General features: G+C 38.5%; 1 protein-coding gene across 15 annotated transcripts in view; it reads right to left on the bottom strand.

Annotated features, from left to right (window-relative positions):
- Positions 1-14,749, bottom strand: part of ADGRL3 (adhesion G protein-coupled receptor L3) — a 780,724-nt gene that overhangs the window by 196,239 nt on the left and 569,736 nt on the right. The gene's annotated exons all lie outside the window — the stretch shown is intronic.

Below are 14,749 nucleotides of genomic sequence, written 5' to 3' on the forward strand. Positions count from 1 at the left end.
TATAAGGAACACAGTAATATCTAAAAGTCTATACAAAGTCTAAGAGGAAAAAATAAAAATGTACAAGACCTAACAATATGTGCCTGTTATAACCATATAAAAATTGAGTAACATGTATAGAACTGAAATAGAGCATAAACACTATTATCTGCTAAAAGGTAGAGTTTAAATTTCTGGATTGATTATATATATTTGGTAATTAATAAATAGGAAAACATCTCTTGTTGTTATATTGCTCTATATGGTCTACTTTATTCTTTAATTTTTATCCCAAACTCTTCACTGGGAATTAAATGAGTATATTTATAGATATAACTTTTTAAAAAGTTATTAATAATATTGCATTAGTCACACAATACTTTAATGAATTTATATCATATATTATGACCTTATATATTAAATCAGAAAACTGCTAAGAAAAAAAATCAGCCTCACTCTAATATATTACACTGACCTAAATAAAAGGATTGACACATCATATCCACATGCATATTATGAAATATTCAGATGTAAAAGCAATTTTAAAAGGCTCTCTGCTGCTCCCTCTTATAAAATAAGCTCAATTATATTCCTTTTTTGGAATATAGTACATGTTCCTAAAAGTAAATTACTGTTCTGTCATCATAAACACAGAATGGCAATATTTTGATTAATTAACATTTCCTATAAAGAAGAAAAGATATTAATTCACCTTTGTCATGAAAGCAAAAATCCATTTTTCTTATCAGGTATTCCAAATGTATTTGGTAAAACTGTAGGATAGGACTATTCAAAGAACTTTAAAAAAGAAGCAATACTGCTGCTCCTCAATGGAGCAAGTTCAAATAGCAAAACAAGAGCTCCTTACCCATATTTTACCATTAACATTTGGATAAATTTACTAGTTTAATGTACCATTTAAAAGACTCTGCATATCATTAATACACAAATCAAGTTGCATTTTATAGCTCCAACTTTAAACGATATACATACAGTTTGATCTTAGACTTCACTAGCTCCTCCCTAAAAGCAGCTTCACTTAAATTCATTTGTTTGATAATTGTTTTGGAGAAAAAATATTCACTGCATCATTTTGGAAGGGCAATGCTATTAATTAGCAAAAAGGACTACTTAAGAGTTATTGCAGGGAACAGAAACAAGGTCTGTTTGACTTCTCAAGTGGATCTTCTCTACTCCAGGTGAAATTTGCTCTGGTTTCATTTAAATTCCTACTCCTAAGTCATCTATCTGCCTTCTCACCTTCTCATAGGCTTGCCTTCTCCACCCTCCCCACCCCCAGCCCCCATCTCATTTCCCCTCCTACATTGTCTTCTTCCTCTTTAACTTTGAATTTCAATTCTTTAAGTTACTGTAGGGTGTTGATATGATTATCTGATGGCTCAGGACATGTTACCCCAAAATACGGCACCCTTGACATTTGAGGAAATAGTAGTAGCAGGCTATAGAAACTAGGAGGAATTCTCCTTGCCCCTTCTCCCAAGAAGCAGGCCATAAAACTTAGCTGACCTCTTGAAAATAGGTCATAGGACCCTCATCCCAGTAGCGGCCCTGCCCTATCCCCAGAGGAGAGAAATGTCACACAGAGACACCAAGAAGAATCTAAACAAAAAGCCTTGCTATAAGTAAACATCCACTCAGTTTATTACCATTAGCTAATACTCCCTTTTGTCTATTCCTGTTCCTCCACAATTATCCACTGCTTCATCGGACTTAGGATGGAATATACATAGTTTTCTCTGCTTCTTTGGGTCTTCATTTCTAAAGGCTCTCATATCATGTAAAGCTTATGTAAAATAAATTTGTATGCTTTTCGCTTGTTAATTCGTCTTTTGTTATAGAGATCTCAGGCAGGAACATTGCTAAGAGTGAGAAATCTTTTCTTCTCTACAACCTACACAAATCACATTTAGATGCAAAGTTTTGTTTGGTGTAATCTAATCAACAATGATGCAGATATTCCTCAGCATATCTGTTTAAAAAATAGATATGGGTGGCTGGGGTGGTTCATGCCTGTAATCCTAGCACTCTGGGAGGCCAAGGGGGGAGGATTGCTTGAGGTCGGGAGTTTGAGACCAGCCTGAGTGACAGTGAGACTCCCATCTCTACTAAAAAATAGGAAACATTAGCCTGGCATGGTGGTGCACTCTTGTAGTCCCAGCTACTCGGGAGGCTGAGGCAGGAGGATCCCTTGAGCCCAGGAGTTGGAAGTTGCTGTGAGCTAGGTTTTTGTCATGGCACTCTAGCCGGGGTGACAGAGTGAGAGTCTCAAAAAAAAAAAAAAAAAAAAAGGGTTGATATCATAATTCTCTTTCTCCTCCCTTTTTTTCTTTACCTAAGAAACAGAATTTGAAGGCCAAACACACAATTTTCCATGTTGTAATCAAAAGAAGCTTGGAACAAAGTCATTATAATCCTTATAAAGTCTATGCATAATCTTCATCGTGCTTATAGTTGACTCTCAGGGAGTGTGGCCAAATGCCACGAGCTTCAAAAGAGCAAAGGGGCTTTTCTTTTTTCTTGTTTAATTTTGTTATTCAACCAGCACGTGGAGGATTGATCGATTTGACACTACCTTTAATCCCTAAAATAGAATTACAACAGACATGAGAAAATAACCTTTCCTCAAAGAGGGCTTGAGGTATTCTCAGGGGAGAGATGCATTTTAGTTAACGCTGGGAAGTGAAGGGAGCCTTCAGCGAAAATACTGGCTGTATGAGGAGTTCCTTAATTATGAGGTTTCAGAAGGCATACGGGAAGGCTGAGAGGCATTTTGAAATCAGAGTGTTCTCATGCTGCGGAATTGATAGGAAAAAAGAGAATGAAGTAGCTTTGGGCCAGTACTAGTAACACCCGAGTTTCTCCTGACACAGAGAGTACATGTGCTGAGGACAGGCTGGCCAGCTGCAGGAAAGACAAATCTGATGTCATCAAAGACTGCAGATGGTCCTGAGGAAATCCACTGTACTCCTGGAAACGTGTGCAAAGGATGTGGTCTGGAAGGACATACTACAAGCAGGGGTCCTCAAACTGCAGCCTGCAGGGTGTTTTTGCTGCCGCTGCCTGTCCTGCTTAGCAGCTGACTTGTCCTGGGCCCACAGTGCGCATGTGTGGAATGTGCACCGCACTCTCCAACAGCCCTCCAACGGTCTGAGGGACAATGAACTGGCCCCCGTTTAAAAAGTTTGAGGACCCCTGGAGTAGGGTATCTCCTGCCACCAGTGAGTCTATTTAAGTCAGTGAAGGACTGTGGCATTTCTCCTGCCCCTCTTCCATACTCAGAAGAACATAGTTTGATTTGAAGCATTCAACTTCTCATTTAAACCCAATGAGAAGGGATTCATGGGGGCTTTAATATTTGCCCTAGAGTCTGAGGACACAGCAGAGAAAGAAAGGCCACGACACACAGGAAGCTGGCTACAGTTCCACTATGAAAGTGAAAGCAAGGCTGCATACGTTTCTCAAGTACCAGCGAGGGTGCTGCCCTGGAAGCCCAAAGTGACTTTTTGCAGGAATGCGTGACAACCACAGCAGAGGTGTACGGCTGGATCTAAGGAAATGGAAATGGTCATCCAGCTGGAGAAGCATGCACATTCCCTTTCATAGGAAGCACAGTCCAGTGCTCCTTATGGGCTAGTACAAAAATCCCATGAAATTGCTTATAACATCATTCAGCTTTCAAAAATCTGCCCAAGCCAGAGATTCGTCTTTGTCCATGTTCTTATGGAAAAGCTAAGGCTTGCTTCCATCAAAACCTATCACGGAAGACCTTTCCTGTCCTTACCTGTCCTCCCCCACTCCCGAGTCCTCCCACAGTACCCATTCAGGAGCCCAGGCAGCCTAGCAAACGGGGGTCAAATGGAAGCACTAAGTGTGGAAATTTGAGAGGACACCCATTAAGCACCTGTTTGGTATGGCAAACCTGCCACCTACAGTACTGAAAAGAGGGGAAAGTTTTGAAAAAAAAAATTTACTTTAAATGAAGTTCAGAAATCTTACTGCCATATGGAAATGTACATTGAGTTTCAATAATTGAATTATTTTTAGGACTAAAAGCGGTATTTGTGGGACAAAGGCGGGGCTATATGGGCAGAGAAGGCATATGGTATGGTGAGAAGAAAGTTGTTTTATGATTAGCCTCGAAACCCTCCTTATTTAATTTGCTTATTTACAATCTAGTTGGTTATTTTAGTACCCTGAAATGTTGAACCACAGCCTTCCAGATATATATGCTATTTTAGAAATCCTGTCCAGATTACAACCCACAGGCTTCAAGCTGGTGGATAGGTAGAAGCCTATTTTTTTTTTTTTAAGCTATCTAGATTGAGAGGACTTTTTAAAGTGACTTTGTATGGGGTGGGGGGAGGAGGCCACCCAGATAGCTAAATGCTAACAGATACAGTTGTTAGTCAATCAAATATATAAATATATCTCAGACACTTCTTTTGTCCAGGTAAAACTGACTATGAAAATATTCGTTTTACTCTTAAGACCAAAATTTTATTTCATAGTTTATGCTTAGTTTAAACCAATCTCTTTCAGTGAGAGACAAGTGAAATACTTAGGAGATTATATTCATATGTAAATAACAGCTTCTCCATTTCTACATTTTATCCTAACCTTAACAGGCTAAAAAATATCTCTAGGTTCTGCATCATTATTTAAACATTTGAGCCATTTTGGGTCAAAGTCACAAACGTGATAGTGTATGTCCCCCAAACAAAACAACAAAATACAACGGAATGAAACATTATACACTATGCTTTGGTTGATTGAATTTTCGTTCCACCACTTCACAATTTTACCAGTTTTCCAAAACTGTTTCTTTTATGTGTCTGAATTCAGAGCTCTATTCAGAGAACTCTCTCAGTTCAGTAAATTTAACATTTTTTTCCCCTCAGTTGGTTCAGCACCAGATTCAAAAGAATATTGCCTGAAAATTCCATTATTTGCTCCAGTTTCTGCTAGTGACCTTAGCTTTATTTGTTGTCTCAGCAGTATAAAGTTATTCTAACCACAAATAGAAGGAATCATAGATCAAAACTCTGTCCTTCTAAAGCCAGCATTACTATAGCTTCTGCATGTGTTTTTGGCAGTAAGTGACTGTCACAATAACATCTAAAAGCTTGGCTTTCTGGTGAGCTCACTTAATGTAAGTATCTGATACTCTGGGGCTTTGAAATGGTCAGAATCAAATGTAAGACAGGGAAGAGCCAGGGTTTTATGTACCACAGGCCGATATTTACAGAGGCTCATGAAAGGCTTTCTACCTGGAGGAGAAAACTAGTTAGTTTGCCTTCTTGCTCTGATTGGGAATTTGAATTCAATGGGGAAACTCTTATTGACTTAGAGAAGTTATCTTTACAGATCAATTTTCAATATTTCCTGCCAACTCACTGATAAATTAGAATTAAGACATGACAACCATGAATGAATAAACTGATGTGAAAAGAAGATCTAAATGAAGTTTTAGCAGTTTTTAAACATAAGGACTTTTATTCAGTAACTGAATGTCCCAAGGATAAGCTACGTAGTACAGTCCATTCCTATAACAATGTGCTTGCTGTATACCACCTTCCACTTAAATATGTTCAAGCTGTTTTCAAAATTTTGATGACAATCTAATTACTAGTCATATACAATATAGTCTACAAATGTTTGTCTTGTTAAGACTTTTTTCCTTTTACTCTCTTGCAAAGCTAGACATTAGGAATAATCAATGCCAACTAAACCTTTATAAGGAGAATTGTAGTATAGACTTTCATTCCAAACACCTGATTGAGCATAATTAAAATATCCTTTAAAAAGTCTGTTTTTTTCCTAAAACCATGCCAGACAAAAATTGATGTTTATGAAGCAATGCTTGCATGATTTCAATCACTTCAAACTGTGCCCTCATGCTGGCAGTGAGTTTTGTGTCTTTTGTTGCCAATAATAAATTATTGCCTTGAAGTTATAAAATACCCAAATTCCTCCCACAACTAATATACTTGTAAGACTTCTTTCTGTTAAATCATGTTTTAATTTTTAAAAATTTTATTTATTTACTTGTTTTGGAGACAGCATCTCATTCTCGCTCTGTTTGCCCAGGCTAGAATGCAGTGATGTGATCATAGCTCACTACAACTTCAAACTCCTGGGCTCATGTGATCCTTCTGTCTCGGCCTCCTGAGTAGGTAGGGCTACAGGTGCCCACCATCACACCTGGCTAATTTTTAAATTTTTTGTAGAGACAGCATCTTGATATGATGCCCAGGCTGGTCTTGAATTCCTGGCCTGAAGTTATCCCAAAGTGTTGAGATTACTGGTCAAAGCCACTGTGCACAGCCTATGTTTTTATTTTTTTCTTTTTCTTTTTTATTTATCTATTTTTGAGACAGAGTGAGTGCCATGGTGTCAGCCTAGTTCACAGCAACCTCACACTCAAGCAATCCTCCTGCCTCACCCTCACAAGTAGCTGGGACTACAGGCATGCACCACCATGCCCGGCTAATTTTTTTTTCTATATATATATATTAGTTGGCCAATTAATTTATTTCTATTTTATAGTAGAGATGGGGTCTCGCTCTTGCTCAGGCTGGTTTCGAACTCCTGACCTCGAGCAATCCGCCCACCTCGGTCTCCCAGAGTGCTAGGATTATAGGTGTGAACCACTGCGCCTGGCCCCAGTTTTAAAAGAAGGTTATTTTACGTGTACATATGTGTGTGTGTGTGTGTCTGCTGCTACCAAGATAAATGTCTACTTTATTTATGCAAGATAAATGCCACACTTTCCTAAAAAACGTAGAATGGAGTTAGTAAGAATGAATGATGTGCAGAGGCACATTTCCTTGTTGATAATGTATGGATCTATGTTAGTGAGTTCAGGGTATCACGCACATCATAGATTGTCGTCATGGAAAAGGATCTTACTGGTTCCACTGGCACTTCTCAGAGAGAAGTCACCCACTACTGAGGTGGTGAAACTGGACTGTCAACCTTTATTTCTGCAATCCAAGTCCTATGTCTTTCACCTGTATCAGTTTCCCCAGCCTTCTAAATCAGAATCACTTCTGGTGATAGGACCTAGAGAGCTGAGTTTAGTCTTATTTAAAATTAGCCCCTTCTGCTCCCCACCAAAAAACGAAACCTGAAACACTTCATTTGGATGCACTCCCAGAATAAGAACCACTGACCTTGCAGTAGCATTGCGCAGTGCTTCTCAAAATAGCAAACATTGGCATCACCTGGAGAACTGATTCCCGAGTTAATATCCCAATTGTTCTGAATTCAGCAGTTGGGGATAGAGCCCATGCATTTGTAGTTCTAACAAACTCCCAGAGGAGGCCAATGCTGCGGGGCTAGGATCACTGTCTAAATTGCAATGCTACAAAGACCAAGGCCACCATCACAGGCAGAGACTTGGAGGAAAGGCGCCCTAATTCCCAAGGGGTGGTGGTGGTGGCAGTATTGGTACACATCACACCAAGGAATGTGTGTGAAGGGAGAACCTGTGGCCTTCCAGACCCAGATTGCTCAACATCCTAATCATGGGCCCACCTCCTTCTCTTCTAAAAACTACATTTGACAATGCCAACAAACGGGATCCTCTCCAATTGCAACCACACCTACTGTCTCAAGGGTATTCGCAAGTGGAGGAGTGCAAAGCAATTTGAGAGCAAGATCATAAAGTGAGACTCCTCCCCAATCTTCATTTGTGCTTTCTATTTTGGGGAAGAATTTAATAACGTGTGCCAACTTTGAACCAGCTGGACTGCATTTAAATGCATGCATCTTATCTCGAAACTGGGGTATTCTAATTGGGATTTCTTGTTTGTATTGCGTCTAGCTTCTAGGTTAGTTGGTCTATCTACTTTTATATTTGAATGAGGAAGCCCTATGTTTCAGTTAATAGAATCTTCGTGCTTTTTCTGAGGAGATTGTGTTTAATGGATTATTAGCCAGTTTAGGCCCAGTGAACAAACTTATCTAGCTCTGAATGTATGTTTTGTAACATTCTACATTTCCACTTTCCTATTCCATCCATTAAGCTAGCCAATAATCCACCATCCTTTAAAGATTGTTCTCATAACTGAACAAAACTGCATAATCTAAACAGAGCAAAGATACAAGAAATAAATTTATTTAAATAAAAAAAAAAGTGGATCAGCCGGGCGCGGTGGCTCACACCTGTAATCCTAGCACTCTGGGAGGCTGAGGCGGGCGGATTGCTCGAGGTCAGGAGTTCGAAACCAGCCTGAGCAAGACCCCGTCTCTACTATAAATAGAAAGAAATTAATTGGCCAACTAATATATATATATATATAATTAGCCGGGCATGGTGGCGCATGCCTGTAGTCCCAGCTACTCGGGAGGCTGAGGCAGAAGGACTGCTTGAGCCCAGGAGTTTGAGGTTGCTGTGAGCTAGGCTGACGCCACGGCACTCACTCTAGCCTGGTCAACAAGCGAGACTCTGTCTCAAAAAAAAAAAAAAAAGTGGATCAGCCCAGCTAAAATATTCCAATACCTGTGTTTTAACTGATCTAGACGCTGGTCGTGGTTACACCTCCGCCCCATAGTTTCCATCTGTGATGCAGACTGTATCTTGAGCAACAGTATCTTTCCTCCCAGTGCTCTTTTGAATATGGCATTACCATACAGAAGCCAACATGTTCTGGTTTTCCTGAGACTTTCCTAGTTTTAACATGGAGAGACTTATGTCATGGTAACCCCCTAAGTCTCGGGGAATCCAAAAAATTTGGTCACTCTCTACCTTGCCATTTTCTTATCAAAAAGGAGAGTCTAATTCCCCTCCCCTAGAAGCTGGCCATCCTTAGTGACTGCCTTGCACTGGTAAAATGTTGCCAAAGTGATTCTACATGACTTGCAGGGCTAATTCAGAAAAGGCTGTGGGGCTTCCACTGTTTCCTTGGAACATCTGCTGTCCAGAAGCTTTAGTTTGAGATACTCCCTTTCAGAATGTAGAAGCCATGCTGAGAGAAGTCAAATGGAAAAGCCATGAGGACTCCTGGTTCCAAATGGTGCTGTACAAGCAAGCTGGCTTCAGTCCCCACCACAGTAAACCAAAACCAAATATACAGTGCAGAGATTTTCACCAGCAACAATCCGGAACTCCACTGTAAGAATGAGACAGTTCCTAGAGCCACAGAGAAGTGAAAAACTCCAAGTCCATGGTAAGAGAATTTGCCTTCCACATCTCTGATACCCCTCCCCACCACTGCCCAGAACCAAGCACACAGAAAATCTCCCCCTAACTCAAGGTCTACACTGGAAAAAGTGAAACTAAGGTGGTCAACCAAATGGAAAAGCCACGTGTAGATGTTCCAGTTGTCAGCTCCAGGTAGGGCTGGCCTTCTAGTAACCAAGCCCCAGCAGTAGACATACATGTGAAGGAGCTTCTAGATGATTCCACCCCACTAATTCACCTCCAGTCTCCACGTCTTCTCAGCTGAGGCCATAGACATGGTGGAGCAAAGACAAACCAACCCCACTGTGCCCTGGATGAATTACTGATCCCAGAATTCATGAGCAGAATAAAATGATAGTTTATGCTACTAAATTTGGGATAATTATGCACCAGGACAATCACAACCACATCTAATCCAAGAGGTATCATCTTTGTTTCTATTGTGTCTTGGCTCTGTCAAGATTATTGCTCAAGCATGCTGCTTCTGTGTTGAATTTAATCTTCCACCCTATTGATTCCTTGATTTAATGCAATCCTCTAGTCTTTCAGAATTATTTTCTAAACAAACATTTATGAGCACTAACCATCCATCAGACATTAGCCTAAATCAATATCTATATTACTTCATTTATCCTTCATGGCACCCTGTGAAACTATTATCCCCACTGCCAAGATGCCCAAGATGACATCTCGTCATCTTGTAAGCACTGGATTCAAATTAAAAAAACATTCCTGATTCCAAAGTCCTTGCTTTTAACCATCATGCTATAGTCTCTTGCTCTCACTGGTTCTTTCCTGGTAATGCTGAAGCCAGCTTTCTTAATTAGAACTATGCTTTATTTTTGAAACAATAGGACACAACTGCCCTGCTACACCTACCCTATTTCAAAATTGTCTTTAGGCACAAAACAGCATCCTCCATCCTCACTATACTTGGAAATAGATGTTAATATTTCATATGTATAAATACCTTTCAGTTTGACACAAAATGATGAGTGACTTAGCATAGTAATATCTGGCAGTGTGGCTTAGGAAAGGAAGCAAAGACTTAAGGATTACATGGAACATGGTTCATAGCCTGGCTCTATCACTTTCTATTGCTGGTTAAGTTACTTTATACTTGCTAGGACTTGGTTTTCTTATTTTTAATAAAAGGATGATGATAATGATAGCAATCTCATAATATTATGATGATCATTAAATGAGAAGGTATAAAGCACCCAGAAAAGTAATTGCCACATGACAGGTACTCTCAAGACAGCTATTAATAACATGAAGGAGCTCTGGAAGACCACTGCACTGGGCTGGGGCATTTCACTGATGACTCTCAGGCACAGCACCCAGGGGAAGGACCGCAGATGGAGTAGAGTGGATGAGAAGATTTGTACGATGCTGGCATCAACAAAGGGGCCCAGATATTGGCATCGGCACACTGTATCGATGCCAACATCATAAAACTCTTCTACTCCACCCCGATTCAGAGAGATAAAAGGATTAGTTGGCAGCTGCTGTTACTCAATCTCTGCTTGTGGATAAATTTGCTCGTTTTCCAATCAGCAACGCAAATAATTCCACATTTCTTTCCAATTCAGATAATTTTGATTTGGGACAACTCTAATGAGCAAAAGGGCTGAAGTTTACCTCCATATTGTTAAGGAAAAAGACCCTCCAAAAAGGGGGACAGGGGAGAAATGGGACTGCTCTTCAGGTAGGTTATCCTAAGCAGGCTGCAGAGACAGACGAAAACAACACACATGCCTGGACACCCACTAACACACTGTATTTCTTAACTTCAAGCTGTATGTTGGAAAGCGCCAGGGGAGCTTTTAACAATGCCCAGCCAGCCCAAGCCTACTGGATTAAGACTCTCCACAAGTGTTTCTGAAGTACGCTCTGTAGTAGAAGCTTTGTTCCAAAACAGTGAACATAGATTCATACCTTTATGTCTGTTTTTTATGTGAGTATAAGGATTTCTATTTGGAAAAATATCCATTAGATTTTAATATAGTTTTATTTTACTGAAAAGCATTTAAAACCATATTTCTCTAACTCAGACAAGCATCGGAAAAAGACAATTGTCATTTATTTCTTTAAAATGAATAATCAGGCAATGACTTGCTTCCCTTAAACTTGGTTTTACTCATGAGATAACTGGCTCTGTTTAGTGGTTTTTGTTTCAGTAAGGATAATGTCACCTTAATACTACATACCGCAGAAAGAAATCCTTACCACGGGTCCACATTCACAGTTATTTCCCAGCATTTAATCAACACTAAGTTATAAATATGTTCTCATAGTGTTTTAGAATTTATCGACACTTGAATTTCTTCTACTTCTTATAGGACTGCATTAGGTTACTGTTGTTCCTGTGTCTTTGTTTTTTGACAACTTAGAAACTGGAAACAGAAAAATGGTATGGAACAAATGTGGGGTTGGGTTCACTAAAACCTACCTAATTTTATTAATGAATGTGTTTTTAACTAATCACTTTTCAACATCAAGGAATTAGGAAAAACAAGAACATTTAATACCATGATGACTAAGGTACAATGAAATTAAATTTGGTCACTAATCTGTCATGTTACCATTATTGATACTATTATTATTACTTGATCTGCAAATTATTTTGAAGACCCTTAAGTATTTCATTTAGTGCCCTTTCTGCTTAGCAAAAACATATAGCAAAAACAAAACAACCCACAACCTCAGGTGTTAAACCAAACAGCTCTAAATAAGGGTATTTAAAATTTTGCTAACCATTCATCCCTTAAACAGACTTTTAAAATGCCAGCTCTACTCTAGGTGCTACACTAAGGACTGAAATATACACAAAAGAATTAGATGAGCCTAGAAGTACTCACAGTATCGTATATACACATATGTTTCATACGGTTAATATATGTATTAAATAATAATATGGGTTTATTCATTACAATTTGGGATTTGTTCTACCCCCCAAATCTCTTTGATTGATTGCTATCTTTTAAATTCTGGTGGTCCACTAGCCATACTCTTTCTTCCATCAATCCAAAAGGGTGATTACATCCAGAACCATCACTTTAGCCATCTCTATGTAAATAACAAAACCACTCTTAGCTTTAGGCTGGACTTTCTAGATAAAGGGTCAGCAAACTAAGGACCTTGGGCCAAATCCGACCCACTCTCTGGTTTTGTTCAGCCCACAGGTATGGAATGTTTTTCTCATTTTGTAATAGTTGGAAAAACAAAAGAAGAATACTCCATGATATGAAAATACAACACTCAAATTTTAGTTCATAAAGTTTTATCGGAACACAGCTGTGCTTATTTGTCTACATATTGTGTATGGCTACTTCCAAGCTACAACCACAGAACTGAGCAATGTTAGAGACCTTATGTAGCCTGCAAAGACTAAAATGTTCACTAGCTGGTGCTTTCCAGTAGAAGTTTGCTAAGTCCTGTTCTAGATTGTTTTATTTATCTCCATGTGGGCCTGCTACCTCTGGGTCTCAGAGATATCTCATACTCAATATGCTAAAACTCTTTGCTCACAAACCAACTTCTGTTCCTTTCATTAGTGAAAAGTTATTTGTGACTTCTTCACTCTTACCACATATCCATGATCAAGTTCCAAATGATTCTGTCCCATCAAAGTTTCTCACCTTTGTCCTTGTCCGTATCATTACTAAATCTTAATATAGAGCTCTCACACTATGAAGCTGTTGTTCGACACCTTTCTCAGTTGTCTACAATCTTAGACCCCTCCAAAGCTTTCCTCAACTTTCTGCCCCACCACTCTTAAGGGCTGTTTGTTACTCTACTCTTAGGGGCATTGCTTCATCACAGTGGAGAAAATTGGCAGTGGTTGGTTGACAGGAAGTTGAAAGCCCCCTAAGCATCTGATAAGCAAGCCAACCTCATTTTTTATTTTTAACCTCTTTTTGATAAACAGCTATTAGAATGATCTGATTATCTTATTCCCTTATATAAAACTCTAGCTTGGTTTATAAAGCCCCATATAACCTGGATTATGTCTGTATTTCCAGGCTTTTCTCTTATAGAACCTTATCTCCTATAGATTCTCTACTGCCAGCATGATTAAGAAATTCTCAGATACTAGCCACTCCCTGAATTTCACAGGCTGCTTGATGCCTCTGATAATGCCTTTGGTTTCTCAACTCTTGTGTCATGGTGTTGAAGTTCTGGAATCATCTGATCTGCAAAGTCTTTTTCTACAGTTCCCTTTCCTTTGAGACTAATGACTTCTTTTTCAATGTTCTCAAGGAACCCTGACAAAAAATTTACTTAATCGTTCTCATTAATTATCTGCCCATTGCCTTCTACTGTAACATCCTTGAAATTAGGGACTAGCCTCATATCTCCAGAGTCTAGCAATTGGTAGGCATTCAATAAATGTTGACTGAAAAGAAGAAAGAAATTACATCTGTCACTTTTAAGGTCCCTATAAGGCAAGTATTGTCTGTTTGTTTTTTCCCTTTGATTAATAGCTAATAAATCTCATAGAACTACTTTAAATGGTTTAAAGTGAGTTATTAAAGTCCTCATGCAGGATGGCTGTGCATTTTAACATAACAAAATGCTGATATCAAAAAGAATATAATTAAATCTGTCATATTTTCAGTAGTCCCAATTAGTTTTTAAAAAGTGAAAAGTAATCTTTATCAATTATTCCTCATCAATATATCAATATGTTTTATCTATAGCCAATTCACTCACTAAAGAATGAGTTTTAAGTCAGAATTCTTATCTGTGGAAAAGCAAACAAATAGATACTTTTTGCTCTCCATAGTTTTTTCTGAATTTGACTCCTTCTGAAAAATATTCTTCAATACAAAAACTAAGTCAACTCCATGAATGTAGATGTTGATCTCTTAATTTTATTTCTTTTTCTTCTTAGTTAACTTTTTCTTTTATAATGAAAACAATAGTTCCTAGTGTATTATGCAAAAGCAGAGATAATACAAAAGGTTGCTATAGACCCAGCACTCAATCTCCCCTATTTTTAACATTTTACATTACTATAGCACACTTGTGTCAACTAATAAATATTGATGAATTATTATTAAATAAACACCATAGGTTTTTATTTATGTTTTTTGGATTTCACTAGTTTTCCCTCATCTCTTTTCTTTCTGTTCCAGTATCTCATCCAAGCTACCACATTACATTTAGTTGTCTTCTTAGCTTCCCCTGGGCTGTGACACTTTCTTATCGTTAGTTTGTTTTTAATGGCCTTGACAATTTTGAGTAGTGCTGGTCAGCTATTTTGTAGAATGTCTCTAAATTTGTGTTTATCTGATGTCTTTTTGTCATGGTTATATTGGGATTCTGGATTTTTGGAAGAATGATCACAGAGGTGAAGTGACATTTTGATCACATCATATCAAGGGTATGTGATATTAATTTAACTTATCAGTGGTTATGTTAAACTTCGTCATCTGGCAAAGGTAGTGCTTCCTAAGTTTCTCCACTGTAAACTTAATTTTTGTTTTCATTTTTTTTTCCCTTTCCACACTGTATTCTTTGGTAACAAGTTACTAAAAATAGCCCACATGGGAGGGGGTG

This window comes from Microcebus murinus, chromosome 26 (assembly GCF_040939455.1).
Source record: "Microcebus murinus isolate Inina chromosome 26, M.murinus_Inina_mat1.0, whole genome shotgun sequence".
In the NCBI taxonomy this organism is placed as follows: domain Eukaryota; kingdom Metazoa; phylum Chordata; class Mammalia; order Primates; family Cheirogaleidae; genus Microcebus; species Microcebus murinus.